This window comes from Typopeltis vanoorti, chromosome 15 (assembly GCF_054136105.1).
Source record: "Typopeltis vanoorti isolate ZY-2024b chromosome 15, IOZ_Tvanoo_1.0, whole genome shotgun sequence".
Taxonomy (NCBI): domain Eukaryota; kingdom Metazoa; phylum Arthropoda; class Arachnida; order Uropygi; family Thelyphonidae; genus Typopeltis; species Typopeltis vanoorti.
The window spans coordinates 95,813,085-95,829,002 of NC_143563.1; the positions used below are offsets into that span (position 1 = coordinate 95,813,085).

The 15,918-nt window shown below is 35.9% G+C and overlaps 1 protein-coding gene across 5 annotated transcripts in view; it reads right to left on the bottom strand.

Annotated features, from left to right (window-relative positions):
- Positions 1-15,918, bottom strand: part of LOC150098998 (uncharacterized) — a 110,988-nt gene that overhangs the window by 69,637 nt on the left and 25,433 nt on the right. For 2 of the 5 annotated variants that reach the window (XM_090405330.1, XM_090405333.1), the window contains one exon: positions 10,510-10,565. The exons of 2 other annotated variants lie outside the window; for them this stretch is intronic. The gene's annotated coding sequence lies outside the window, so the exon portion shown is untranslated. Of the gene's footprint in view, positions 1-6,345; positions 6,391-10,509; positions 10,566-15,918 lie in introns of those variants that run through there. One more of the 5 variants, XM_090405334.1, reaches the window with a different exon arrangement.

The window sequence follows — 15,918 nt, forward strand, 5'->3', positions numbered from 1 at the left end:
ATTTTAATTATGATGTACAAATACTAGTCAATGAGCGAAAACAAACATGACGTTTTTATTCAAAATCTGCCTTACAACTTAATTTACCTTCACAAAAAATGAATAGCCGAAATATTTTACTTGTCCTCTAGACTCTCCAATGAGCTTTCTGCATACCTGTCTGTTTTCATGATTTGTCTTTTCTAGATCTACAAAACTTAAAATACAAATCCTTGTCATATTTCCATAATTTCTCAACCATTTGTCATCAAGTAAAAATCTGGTCTTAACAACTCTCATTTGGCATGAGTCCAGCTTGTTCTTCCCCAAGTCTCTCTCTTTCACAATTTTTCTTAGCCTCTTCTCAGATATGTTTGCATAAATCTTATTCAGACATTCAATAAGTAGATTACTCTGTAATTCTCATATTGTTTTATTTTTGTTTTTTTCATAGATGGGTACAATGACAGCTGTATTTCAGAATTCAAGCTTTTGAATTATGCAGTACAGCCTCTGTATAACTTTTAATGAACATTTCTGATGGAATATCACCTACTACAGTTGTCTTTCTAGTCATGTCTCAGACATTCCACCTCAAGTACTGATGACTTACTCCTGATTGCATTGCTCTATAATATTTTTGATCGCTGTTTCATCATTAATGATTCAGCTGAAACATTAAACATATGTTTAATCTGATTTCTCAGGCATGCAATATTTCTAATAAATCTGCTTAATGAGATATCTCCACAAGCACGTGGAGATATCAAGCAGCAATTTTTCGGTTCAGCTACTGCAAACTCACTATACTTATCGATTTATCAAATCTTTATTCATTCATGTTGTTTTGTCCTGTGAAAAAATTGGCTTTTTCTAGTTATAATTCCAACAAAATGCAATCTAGAAGCATTTGCAAAAATTATTTAATTAAAACTTTTAAAAAATTACATGAACAAGCTAATAATTTCAACTTTATTCCAGGTACTTAACCCTTGACAAATTCAAAGAAAAGTGATGCAGGTTACATGTTGTCCAATCACCTCAGAAGGAGAGCTAGCTCATAAAATGTAAGACTGGAATAATCAATGTTGACCTGGTAAGCTAAGTGGATAATGATTCCACCCTCTGGCTTCAAATCCACACCCTCCAGAGTTTGGTTTGAATCTCATGCAACCATGGATGTTTGTGAATGTTTTAGTGACTGATGAATTTCAATGCACAGTATGAGATCAGAACGCTGCTTGTTTTAAGGCCCTAACTAGCTTGAAAAGTTCAAGTTTGGGCTTTCATTGATTTAGAAGCTTTTCTATATACACACACACAAATATATATTATATACACAAAAATGTATGTACATGAAAAAACTGCAATACAAATATAGAAATTTTCTATAGAGAAAGTTATCCAACAAAGGGAATGATTCTTAAAAGCCACTTTTATTTAATAATTATGGATGAAATAACAGAATTTAAAAAACAGAAATTAAATAAACTTAATTGCATTTTATTTCTGTAAAATAAGAGTTTAAATCTGTTTAGTAGATAATACTGATTTAACTAGCAATAAGTTCAGTATGAGAAAGGACGTGAAAGGGTTGATGGAAGAAGCTATAGTGAAGAGTAAGAAAGTGAAAATCATAAGCATATTACCTCAATATGATAAAAATGAATTAAGAAGAAGGGCTATGATGGCAAACAATTTGATACATAGGCTGTGTAGAAGGAGTGGAATAGTCAGGGAAACTAACTTATAATGGGAGGAATGGTGAGAATATGTGTGGGTGTGTGTAAGACCGACAATGTTATGTAACTGTGTTAATGATGGGAATGGGCTTCATCATGGAAATGATTACGAGAGAACGATTTCTGCTTTATACATGCAGACATTTTTGCGCACATTTGATGGCTCTGAACCAGATGAAGACAAAGTTGAAGACGAAGACAAAGTTAGAGAAGAACAGAGATCTGCAAATTGTCCAACTGTGTCATGCAGACTATGGCCAAAAGTATACAAAAGAACATGCAGGTAGCTTATGATGTCCGAACACAAATGCTAGGAGTATCAGAAACAAAGGGGTAGTATCAGAAACAAATGTTCCATTCTGAAAAGGTTACATGCTGAACTACAAAGCAGGAAATTATGACCAACTGAAGAGTTTACCGAGTTCACCGCAACAATATCGGTTGCTGGGTGGGAAGAATATCAACAATGCATGGGAAGTATTTAAAAATTACAGTACTTAAATGATGCAAATATTAGAATGTGTCACTAGAGTTTGAAGAATAAATTGGGTAGGAGTCAAATGGATGTGTAATCTTATCAAGCAAGAGATTCGTAAGAAAAGGATGATGTGGAAGGAATATCGTGTGAATAATGATGATGTCTGTTATGAAAATTATAAGCAGCAAGCCAGAAGAGTCAACTGTTGTATGGAAAGCTAAGTCTGAGTATGAAAAGAAACTGGCTCTGCAAGCTAAAGATAACTCCCAAAGAATTCTATCGATATGCTGCAGGCAAAAGAAAAATTAATATGAAAGAAGAACTAGACTGAATGCAGATGATATGAGGATGACAGATGCAGAAGAGGTTGTTCAACTAATGAGTGTCCATTTTGCTAAAAGCTATCAACCCTGTGTATGCAACATTGAGCTCACTGCTATCTCTTCACTGGATGAAGAAATCCAGGTGTATGAGGATGAGGTGTTAAAACTGTTGCACAAACTGAATAAGAATTCAGAAATAGGGGCTGATGGGATATCAGCATGGGTGCTAAATGAGTGTTCAGCAGAACTGGCAATTCTTTTAACCAGGCTATATAATTTAAGTCTCACAACAGGGAAGATTCTGCAGGAGTGGAAAGAAAGTATGGTAATTCCATTGCATAAGGGTGGTGCAAAGACCAATATATCAAACTATCAATCAATCAGTATCTCAGGAGTGGTGGTGAATATTTTGGAAAAGTTGGTTAGGGCTCATATTCATAAATGGGTTGACAGAGAATCTCTACTTTGCAATGAACAACATGCATTTACTAAGGGAAGGTCATGTTTCAGCACCTTTGCTTACATTCTATAATAATGTTACTATTCAACTAGACAAGGGGAATGGATACACCATGATACTTTTGGATTTTGCTAAGGTTTTTGACAGAATACAGCATGGAAGACTTGCATAAATTGGAAAATATGGGTTTGGATTACAAAACATCAGCATGGATAAGAGGATGGCTGACTGACAGATATCAAAAAGTAGTATACAGGGGATGCGGGTCTGCAAAATTTAAAATAACCAGTGTATACCACAAGGATCAATCCTTATGGTACACACTGGGAATTGGGAAGGATTTGACAGGTGATACACAGCTATTTGATGATAATGGAAAGATAGGTAGGGTAATAGAAATGCAGCTGATATGCAGAATGATTGGAATATGTAGTAATTGTGGACATGGCTATACTTTCAATATTAATAAATGTAAAGCCATGCACTTTGGTGGGACTATGCTTGAAGTAATGAGGCTAGATATCTTGGAGTTTTAGCAGACAGGAAATTGAAGTTCAGGGATCATGTAGAAGATTGTAAATATCACTCCAAAGATAATTGCAATGTTGAAATGAACGTTGACGTTTAAATATAAGGAGGTTGTTTTGCTTTTTAACAAGGCCTTGATAAGACCTCATTTGGACTACAGTGTGCAGGTCTGGTCTCCTGGTTTCTGTTGTGATTATGATACAGTGGAGAGAGAGAGAGAGAGAGAGTGCAAAAGAGTGTTAAAAATGATATCAGGATTGTGGAATACTAATTATGAAGACAGATTGAGAAATTGTAGACTGCAGACACTAGCAAACAGGAGAAAGAGGGGTGATATGATTGAGACTTACAAATTTCTGAAAGGGACATACAGAATTTGAGTTGATGGCATTTTCCACTTTATGGAGGGTTGGAGAAAGGACAAGAGAGCATCCTTGGAAGCTGAGAATGAATGACACTAAGAAGGGGTGAGATTTACACTTTTCTCTCATAAAGTGGTTCATTACTGGAAGGATTGCCATCAGATGTTGTTTGTGCAAGCAGCGTGAATGAATTCAAGAACAAGTATGTGGCCTCCCTCAATGAGTCCCTGCCTTCCTGGAGGTCTCTCTCTCTCTCTCAATAAGAATAGGTTGGATATGCAAATGATATAATAATACTACTTGCAAGAACCTTCAAAAGAAATTATTTCAATTCCAACAGATATATAACAATTTTAATATGGAAATACACTGCTCAACAAAATTAACAGAACAAAATTTACGATAAAGAGGCTATTTTTCCGGCGACGTAAATTAAGTTAAGTTAACCATATCAATCCACCTATATCTTGGTCTTCCTCTGGTCTTTTTGCTGCCAACCTGGCAAAGAACACTTGTTTTGTTAATCTTTCCTCTCCCATTCTGTTTAAGTGACCATACCACCTGAGATTAGCTCTGCTAACACATTCCTGGATGCTAATAATGTCAAGTTCTTTCCTAATATCCTCATTTTTAATAAGATATTGCCATTGATGCCATCTGATCATGCTTCTAATCTTTCTCAGGAATCTCCTATCTGCAGTCTCTAGTCATTGGTCAAGTGTTTTATTTCTAACCCAGCTCTCAGATCCATAAGTTAAAACTGGTTTGAACACTGTCTTGTATACAATTAATTTAGTGTTTTAACTAATTTCTCTCTTATTATTTTTCTCATAAATTTATTCAGCTGACTTCCTACCATATACCAGCTTTGTTGATTCTGTTGCCTATTTCCATATTTAATTTACCATCTTCTCAATCACATCACTTCATTCTCATTTTTTGGTTGTTCATGAGTTAAGTCATATCATCAGTAACTTCAGCATGGCAAGTCATCATCATTTAGTTGAATAATCTGAAGCTGGGAAAGGGAATATGTTGGTTTAATGTGTCACAAAATGTCATCTCGGCATTATGAATGCAGTTTCAGGAATCATTACTAAAACAGCTGGTCAAAGTCACCCAGGAGCCACGTCAACCAGAAAAGACCACTACCTGGTTCAAACAGCAAAAGAGAACCCTACATATCCTGTCAACAACTGTCTCTTTAGGTTGCTGTGGCCACAGGTTAAAACATTTTCAACTAGACTTTGTTTAAGAAGGCTATTAAGGAAGCATTAATTAAGGATCCATTACTAATGCATGTTAACAGTTTTCTAGGTGAAAATTTAAACCTATTTGAAAGCACCTAGTTTAAAAGATGGTCAATGGTTTGCTGTAACTGTCTCAGTGATCCTTATATTACATGAATGACAAAAGATGACAGTCATTCACATAGATTGTATTATATTACTTAGTTGGAGGAAGCTGTTCTGTTATCAAGTTCACTTTGACAGCAAATAGTGTGACACTTAATACAGAACCCTGGGACTCCCTCTTCTCAGAGAGAGGGTTGAGAGGATTAATTCCATTCAGAGGGAAAGCTTTTGATGACGAGAGGAAGGTTCCCTCTAAGACCGAAGTAATGCAAGTCTTTCAATATACCAAACTTCCAAAGTCATATGTTTTGCCCATGTCAAAGAAAACTGATACCGAGTACTCGCATGTTTATATGCAAGCACTATTCTATTCATAATATTCACCACTATTCTCATAAATAGTGGTGAATATTATGAATTCCACCATGGTTTGGGGAAAAAGCAGAAACTAATTTGTTGTTTTGGATATTGCAGTTGATGCAGTTTGTATTGTGTACTCTGTAATATTATTCATTGCTTTATTAATAGGAGAGGAGCTGACTGTTGCATAATCAAATTTTGCCAAGTTGAGAACAAAATCCAACCAGCTTGATCTATTTTCCATCGAGATAAACTCAATGGAATCTATGAAATACAAGGCTACCCTTGTGAGATGGTGGTTATCATGATATCATCACTCCAACAGATGTTATCCTCTACTTCCCATTTAAACAGTGGAAAGAGGGATAGTGAAAAAAAATCAATCATTAGGTCAATAGATATCACCACTATAACAACAACTAAAGATAAAACTGACCTCATAGCATTATCTGTCTTGGACAATTCTGCATAAAATGACTAAGGCAAATAACCTAAATACAAAAAGATGCTGTAGTCTTCCAGTCCTGACAATACCGTTTCAAAAGTAGTTAAAAGTTTTGTTCTTAAATACCCATCCTGCATTATCCTTATACCCTCTAACGTTTTCAACCCACAACATGGAAACAAGCTTATGCACTAAAGCTTTCTTAACCAGTTCTCCTTCAAAAGCAAATAAAGGTCTTCCATCAACATCCAACATTCCAGTCCACATCCTCTCCACAATAATAGAGATCATCAACAGTCAACTTTTTCAATACCTGGAGGGCCACTAGAAGGAATTCCACTTTTGATCCACAGCATCTCCTAATCTACATCACCCACTTCTGGATGTGTCATGGAAAACTCTGGAAAATATGTAATGAGGATATTAAAGATCCATGATAGTTTTATACCCAAATAAACTGAAACTTAAGTTTTGAATTTTACCACAGTTTATAAGAATGAACCTTAAGCATGGGAATTGCCTTGACTTGTGCTACTTAAAAGACATATTCTGCCTAGGAGCTCATATATTTGCCTTTTATTAATGCACTGATTACATTTCACAGGTTTGGCAGCTGTTTCAAACTATTGGTTCTCAGGAGACCAAAAAGGCAAAAAAATCCTCTGATCAATACCATGGCAGTTCTGTATCAGAGTTATATTCTTAATGTGTCAAATCTCAGTAAGTATAATACAGTCAAATAAACTGAAACTTTTAAGTTTCAATTTATTGAGTTATTACTTAATTTGCAAACTGAAAAGTTTTAGGTTTTATATTTTAGCATTGGCTTTGGGAAAAACCTGTGTGTTGATCTTGACATTTCTGGAGCATTAATCAGATCCAGCTTCAAGGACTGCTTACTAAACTGCTATCCTTTAATCTATCTCCATTCTCTGTAACTGGGTAGTCAGTTTTCTCTCTGGTTGATCACTACATGTCATGCTACACTGCTTCCTCTATGTGGATTTGGATTTCCTTCACCAATATCCATGTCCCAGTGCTGTTTCTCTTTCCTTAACCCTATCCATGATTTTCCTGATAACAATATACTCCATCCTTCAATTCATTTGACAACCTTGTAGTGCACAATTACTTCAACCTTCATGATCTACAATGCTTTAAACACAGTTCTTCCATTTTTCAATGGAAGAAGGATAACTCTGGTCACCTTAACTGCTACCAACACAAAGCCCTGCCTTCTTTCTAACAAAGAAATGAATCTCACTTCATCTTCCCTTTCCCACTGATAATATACAAATCACCAAACAGGATCAGATCTCTCTCTCTTCTTGAAATGACATTTACTTCTAGACTTTCTTAGGAAAAAAACACCTCACATCAATAGCATCCTTAGCCTCTAAAAACTTGCTGCCCTTTTCCATTCAAAATGTTCCATACAAATCTCAAATCCACCTTAAAAATTCTGACATTGTCCAGAAGAGAACAGCTCAGCTAATCAATGAGCTTTCATGACTCACTTTAACTGCTATATCACACACTTATATCTATGCTTTGTCTTTTCTACAGGTATTTCCTTAGGTGCTCTTCCACTGAGGATCTTTCTCTCCATGTTTTCCATTAAGCCTGTTTAAATACATAAGCAGCAGCTGCCCAACATCTTTTTTTATAGTCAACTGCAAAGCCACTAAAGATGTACTTCTTTCCCTTTTGTTCCTTAGCAGCTACAATCTACAGCTTTTAAGAAAAAAATCAACAGGTTTTATCTCCACTAACTATTGGCTGCACATGTCACAAATGTTATGTAAGCTCTGCAACCTCTCATGTGGGGCTGATTATATATATAAAGAAACTTATATAAGAAAATAAATAAATACACAGACATACCACACACACTTTCTCATAATGTTTTGAAACAGAACATTATGAGAAACATTAAGTGTTTCTTTTTTTCTCTTTTTTTTTTACGATTTTTTAAAGCACCTCCAAATATGTGAATAGTATTCCATGGATGGAGATGTGTGATTTATATAGTGTATCAGTTGTACAGACAAAAAGCAGAAAATGACACCAAGATTTTTCAAGGCTGAGAATGCTATGAATTTAATATCCTTGTGACAGGGAAATCTAGAAATCTTTATAGAGATTTGTGTTATCAAAAGTAAGCAGAAGTGAAGTGAGATATTTCTTGTGAGAAAGACAGTATCCTTTGTTTTTGTAGTCAAAATTCACATCGTTATCCTGGTCTCATGAAGAATATCTTCAGTGAGACCTTGAACTCTTAAAAGAGAAATTTAAGACATTGGTTATGGAAGCTTGAAATGATTGTGCACTATAATGTTTGTCAATTGAAGAGGAATGAGGATACACTGTCATCAGAAAAGCCAACATGCTTTGTGATCACTGAGAGTTCACTTATACACCAGAGAAAACATGAGAAAAAAAAAAAAAAAATACAGAACCCTGGAATTTATAAAAGGCAGTAGAAGGCAAACCAATGACAGCATGGTGAATGTTATCACTGGCTGCCTCAATACACCAGACCTAATCAAATACACTAGAAATATTTGGAGAACTTGTGATCGCTCGTGAAATCTCTAAGGCTTGCATCCAAAAGTATATGGTACAGCTAATGGATATGCAGTGGATCAAGAATACCAGAATCCATGCTGCTAGTTACTAATTATTAGTGGGTCTCCAGGATGAAGAAGCCATCTGTCGATAACCTCCACGACTTTTTGATATGAATGAGAAAGCAATGGGAGAAAGTTTAATGGATGACTTTTATCATGCTTTTGGTAGGCTGAATACAAAGTTGTTTCCATACTGTAGAGTGAGTGTGTACCACATACTCTACGGCATGGAAAGTAAGTGTGTACCACTTGTAATTGAGAAAGAAATGGAAGCATGGAAAGAAGTTGCACAACCCTGGTGAGACACCAGAGGGGGCTGAACTGGCATTTGGAGGATGCAAGTTTTCTGCAGTTGTTCCTATAAAAAACAAAATACTTTCCAATACTTAATAATCAACTTGCAAAAGGTAGAAAAATCTGTTTTATACATTTAGAATTTTTTTAAAATCTATAAGCACCTACAGTTTGCTTGCTAAAGAAATCATTGCTGATTAAAATATGGTGAAATGATTTTTGATAAGCAGCATGGAAAGGAAATTGCTTACTGCAAACAATGTCAAGAGTAGTAATGCGGTCATATTTATTTCTAAATTTCATAAACATTCATTCATATTCTCTCTAAACACAAAAAAAAAAAAATACAGCACAGATATTAAAAAATAACAAAGCTTCCAACCTTAGTACTGATCCAACAGGTAGAGACGCCGAGGTATTTATTGACTAATAATTTCACATAAACTGTTCATGCCCCTGCCAGAACATCAGATAATCCCAACCAGACAATGTTCCCTAGGCATCCTTGATCTCTTCCTTATCAATGATCTTTCTAGAGGCCAATGCTAGTCATCTTCTTTCAAGATACCTTACTCAAAAGCAACCTGAGATAGCAAATGCCATAATAACTGCAGGGTACTCATCTGCAATATAGCAGAGAACCTTGTCATTGTGTGAAACTATGAATGGTAAATGCTGAAAGCAAGCTTGATGTCATTAGGAATATCACTACGTAGCTGTGACTTCCCCAAGACAATGGAAATTAAAAAGGATTATGTCACTGGATAACAACAGATGTGTCATGACTTTTGTGAGAGGGAAACATCATAAACCAAGACTACAAAAAATTGCACATTCTTTTAGATAAAGCTAAACAAGATGCTTCTTGACATCAGAGACATCAAGAAATATCTTGTTTTCATCTAAAATAATTTATGAATGTCATTTTAGATAAACATTGTTTATGAAAAATACAGATTTCATAAATTATTGCTGTTAGTATTTTCAAAATTTATAAAAGAATTTGGGAGAAGGAAGGAAGGATACTGGGAAATATATGGTCCTCCACAATTTAACTTGCATTTTTACTAATTAGTGATAGTAAATTGCTCAACTGCTGCAAGTGTTTTTACTTACTCTTTGTTTTTGTTTGTTTATTGCAAATACAAGTGAATATATGAATACAATTCTCACAATTCTTTAAACAGCTAGAAACTAAACACTAGCAGTGTTCATAAGTACTGTACTAAATCAAACATTAAAAAAGGTAGGGTACTGCACCCAAAGGCCAAAACCAAAATATCATAGTGAAGTTCAAAAGAGAAAAGAAGTCGCAGTCAAATGGGTGTAAGGTTGGTTGATAAGTCTTTAAACAAATCACTCTTGCATAATTCATCAAAATATCTTGCATTGAAAAAATAAAGTTTATTAGTAGAACTTTATACTGTAATGTATTTATGTATTAATAAAATAAAGCCACTTGAATAAACATGCATACAGTATAGAAATATACAGGTATACAAATCTGTATTCTAAAGAAAGATAACCACAAAATATGTTAAGCAAACTCTTACCTAATCTAATGACTGATCTTTTTCTAACTGCGGAAACAGAAAAATCATCTCACTACCTAACAGAAAATATGCAGCTGAAATTGGATGGCACCAAATGTTTCAGCAGAATTAATATACAAAAAAATCATGTTATCCAATCATATCTGTTGCCTAAAAATAAGCCATTAATAAAACATTTCAACACAACTTAAAAATCTGATCTTTTCGTTATGATAAAGTGAAAAATTGCCACGAAGTATAATATACAATGATAGTGCACCTTTATATTTATTAAAACTAGGTTTAATACATTTTTAAATCTCAAACTAGGACTTGTTGGCAAGAAGCAAAAACACATAACATCAAAATAAGTACAAAAAGTTTTATTACTATTATTATTATTATTACTATTATTACGGGCAACTCCAGGGAGTCATTGGACTCATCGAGGGAGGCCCCAAATCATATTCATCACAACTATTTGACATTCATACAGTATCTATCATACCTCGCCTTAAACTCATTCACTGTCACAGCATCCACCACAGACTCAGGGAGCGTATTCCACTCATTCACTACTCTAAAAGTAAAGAACCCAGCTCTAACACCTTTACTAACCACACTTTTGCCCAGTTTCCATGGATGTCCCCTAGTCCTCCCACAACCAGCCCTGTTCTCAAAAATATCTTCTGAATTAATTTTATAGAAACCCTTCAGTAATTTGAATGTCTCAATCATATCTCCCCTCCTCCACCTATCAACCAATTTTTGCAACCCACAAATCCTCAACCTGTTCTCATACGGTTCATTCCACAGACCTGCTATCATCTTGGTCACTCGCCTCTGGATCCTCTCCACCTCCTCCCCATCAAGAAGAAACCTAGGTGACCAAATCTGAGCACAGTAGTCTAGATGGGGTCTTATCAAGGCTCGATACAGAGGAACAATAACCTGCTTGTCTCTGCTTGTCATCGTATTCTTCAGCAACCAAGTGATTTGATGAGCTGTTTTGGTCACTTTTGCAATGTGTCCCCTAAATTTCAATTCCTTATCTACCAACACTCCTAAATCTCGTGCCTCATCAATTTCCTGGAGCACGGTTCCACCAATGCAGTAAACTGCCGCCAATCTTTTCACCCCAAAATGCATAACCTTACATTTTGCCACATTAAACTGACATCCATTCTCCTTAGCCCAGACCTCCAATCTATTCAAATCATCCTGCAAAATTTTGACGTCATCTGCATTCACTATTGCCCTACCCAACTTCGCATCATCCGCAAACAAATGAACTGTTCCTCTCAGATCATTTCCTATATCATTTATGAACAAATTAAACAGCAGTGGTCCAAGAACAGATCCTTGTGGCACACCACTAGTCACAGGCCGTCTTGTGGACTCTACTCCCGAGTAAACCACTCTCTGATATCTCTCCGTCAACCACCCTCCTATCCATCTCACCAACCCTATGTCCATTCCCATATGCCGCAATTTACTGATTAGAATTCCATGTGGAATCCTGTCAAAGGCCTTGGCAAGGTCCAGTAGAATCACCGTAAACCCATTACCCTTATCCAGTTCAGCCGTCACTGTGTTATAATACGTGAGCAAGTTACTGAGGCATGACCTACCCTTCACAAAACCATGCTGTCCCCGATACAGTATCCCATTTTCTTCTATCCAATCTTGTATTTTCCTCTTGACTATTTTCTCTAAGACCTTGACAATGATTCCTGATATGCTAATCGGTCGGTAATTTACTACAGCAGTCTTGGAACCACCTTTATGCAGTGGAACTATTTTCCCCTCTTTCCACCCGCTCGGGACTAACCCAGACCCGAGACTCAAATTAAACAAAATGGTCAAGGGTACTGACAATTCTTTAGCTGCTTCTCGTACAACACGAGCTGGTATACCATCCAATCCCACAGATGTATTGACATTGAGGTTATGCATTGAGGTTTATTATACACTTAATGTTATATAAAAAATAAATTACTTCCTTTTGGACCATTAATATTTGTTAACATATATATTTATTTTCAAACATTTAATATTTAATTTTGTTCATAAAATTTTTGAAATGTTAAATCATTAGAATTAAAAAAAAAAAAAGCATCCTGAAAATTTTTCAGCTTACTTTGCTTGAAAATTCCTTTCTACTACACTCACTATCACATAAGCAAAAAATAAATTCTACTAAATGCTTTAAAGATGCCAAGAAATTATATTCTTAGTTTAATCCTTTATCCAAAGCAAACAAAGTTTGAGTGTGAGGCATCTTCATAACTGGGCTACTTGTATAGAGAGGATAATCAACTATCTTATATCCCATAATGGAAACCCCCCCCCTTTAGGATGTGTATAAAGCTGTGTATCATGGGAAGGCTCACTATCCAGACTGGTTTTGACCTTTATTGAGATAGGGCTAATCAGTGGGAGCCAGAACCAAAAGATACAAAGGTTGAAGTAATGCAGATGTTTTTTTGTAATGCACAGAGGGAGGGGGGGGTTGCATTATGGGATACTAAGGCAACTATGTGAAGTCATTAGCCTCTATATATAAGTAGTCCAATCATGAAGATACTTCATGCACAAACTTTGTTTGCTTACACTTGGATAAAGGATTATTTCTTGGCATCTTTAATTTATAATATAACCAAGTGAAAAAACTTTCGACATCTATCTCTGATCAAGAGTATTTTAATAATAAGGTAATACATCTTTTCACTACTTGTATGTGGGAAATATACACTGCTTGGAAAAAAGCCAATGGACATCCTTCCATGGCCAAGGTGCTTTGTGCCATGTAACAAGTCACGTGTTTGTAGCCAGAATAAATTGGAGTAATATGATGTTCCCCAGTGAGTGCACTGTTCCTAGTTGAAATGGCTGCAAGAAGAGAACAACAAATTTTGAAAGAAGCATTGTGATAGGATGATGTGTTGCGGGCCTATCTGTTTGGCAAATTGTTAACAAATTGGGTCAACAATCAGCTATACCATGCAGAGATGGAAGCACAGGGAGTCAACTGCAAGTGCTACTCACAGTGGATAACCCACCACACTCACCGAACATGACTATAAGATGCTACGAAGGATAACATGTAAAAACCACAATTCATCAGCCAACTTCACCAACTTCAGCCAACTTCACCAACTTCACTAAAGGTGAAATGAAAACAGGAGAAAAAGATATCCTTGAAGTATGGAGTAATTACTTTGAAAAACTGCTAAATGAAACAAGCAGTGATGACAGCACAGTGATAAAAAACACTGACCAGGCATGCAGTCAGGAATACATATCCATACTTGAAGTAGAAAAAGCCATCAAAGGCTTGAAATGTGGAAAGGCAGCAGGAGTAGATGATATTCGACCAGAAATGCTGAAGTATGGTGGTATAAGAGTCTTACAGTGGCTGCACTGCATAGTTCAGAAAGCCTGGACAGAGGGACGAATTCCCGATGATTGGAGTAGAGCTCTCATAGTACCCATATATAAAAAGGGAAATAAAACTGAATGTGAGAATTACAGAGGTATTTCCCTACTGAGTGTTCCTGGCAAGATCTATGCAAGTATACTTGAGAAACGGTTGAGAAGAATTGTGGAAGAAAAGCTTGGTGAAGAACAAGCTGGATTCAGGCCAAATAGAGGCTGTCAGGATCAGATCTTCACTTTACGACAAATAGTCGAGAAAGCATGGGAATATAACAAAGATCTGTATTTAAGTTTTGTCGATTTGGAAAAGGCATATGACAAGGTGCCAAGAGAGAAGCTATTCAATACGCTGCAGTTATATGGTGTCAATGGGGCATTATATCAAGCAATACTTAGTCTTTATTTGAGTTGTGAGTCAGCAGTTAGAATTGAAGGAAGTACAGGAAGATGGTTTAATGTTAAATCTGGTGTGAGACAAGGATGTACATTATCCCCTCTGTTATTCATTATCTATATGGATCACATTATGAAGGAATGTGGTATTAAACCTGATATCAAAATTGGAGATGTTAATGTCAGCTCTTTGCTTTATGCGGATGATGTTATACTTCTAAATAAATCCGCTACAAGTCTGCAAGATTCTCTGACTAAATTGAATAGCTGGTGTAATAGATATGGTATGAAGGTCAGCAATAAAAAGACAAAGACAATGAAAATAGGCAGAATAATTGAAAATGTCAACTGTGTTGTGAATGGAGAACCTGTGGAACAAGTAAAACATTTCAGCTACTTAGGCACAATTTTTATTGAAGATGGTAAACTAAATATAGAAATAGACAACAGAATCAGCAAAGCTGGTATCGTGGGAAGTCAATTGAATAAATTCATATGGAATAAGAAAGAAATTAGTCAGAACACTAAATTAGCTGTATACAAGACTGTGTTCAAACCAATTTTAACTTATGGATCTGAGAGCTGGGTCAGAAGTAAAACACTTGACCAAAGACTAGAAACCGCAGATATGAGAGTCCTGAGAAAGATTAGAGGCATGAACAGATGGCATCAATGGCAATATCATATTAAAAATGAGGATATTAGGAAAGAACTTGACATTGTCAGCATCCAGGAATGCGTTAGCAGAGCTAATTCTCAGATGGTATGGTCACTTAAATAGAATGGGAGAGGAAAGATTAGCAAAACAAGTGTTCTCTGCCAGGTTGGCAGGAAAACGACCCAGAGGAAGACCAAGATATAGGTGGATTGATACGGTAAAAAGTGCCTTAGACGATAGAAATATAAGATCTGATAATGTTGGAGTCTTGACAAGTAACAGACTGATTTGGAGGAAAATTGTAGATAGGAAGTTAGTAATGATGTAATTTTTTCATGGAGTACTGTCATATCCTGTACACCCCTTGAGAGTACATGGCAGGAATTCGATGATGATGATGATGAAAGAGTACAAATTACTATTTGTACTCTTTTGATCATATTTTTTTTGTACAGTGTTGTAACTACAGTCTTGACAATTGTAGCTTTGATTGTGGTGTGGAGTTCCTGTATTGCATGGGAGGAAAGGGAGGGCGATTATTTATGCTATAAACCATTCTGTAGATCCAGAAAGAAATTGAGAGATTTTGGGGCTATAAGCCTTTGAAAATGAAACAGGATGCTGAAAAACTTGTCCAAAAATTATAGTTTCATTAGTTGTATGGCATATGATGCCTCTTTCTGTATTTCTTCATTCCAACTTCTTCAAGGAGACAATTTCTTCTGGCAATTTGGGATTTAGCCAACCAAATTCTATTCTTATTGGCTTAAACCAATATACAAAATGATGGTACGTCGCCTGGTTACACAATTGTTTTCGCCAGGGAACCAGGACGAACAGCAAAAAGTCAGTTACTGGAACAAATCTGAAAGCACACCCCAACTCAACATCACCAGAGTTAAAGATCGGTACTATCAACATAAGAAGCCTGAATGGCAAAG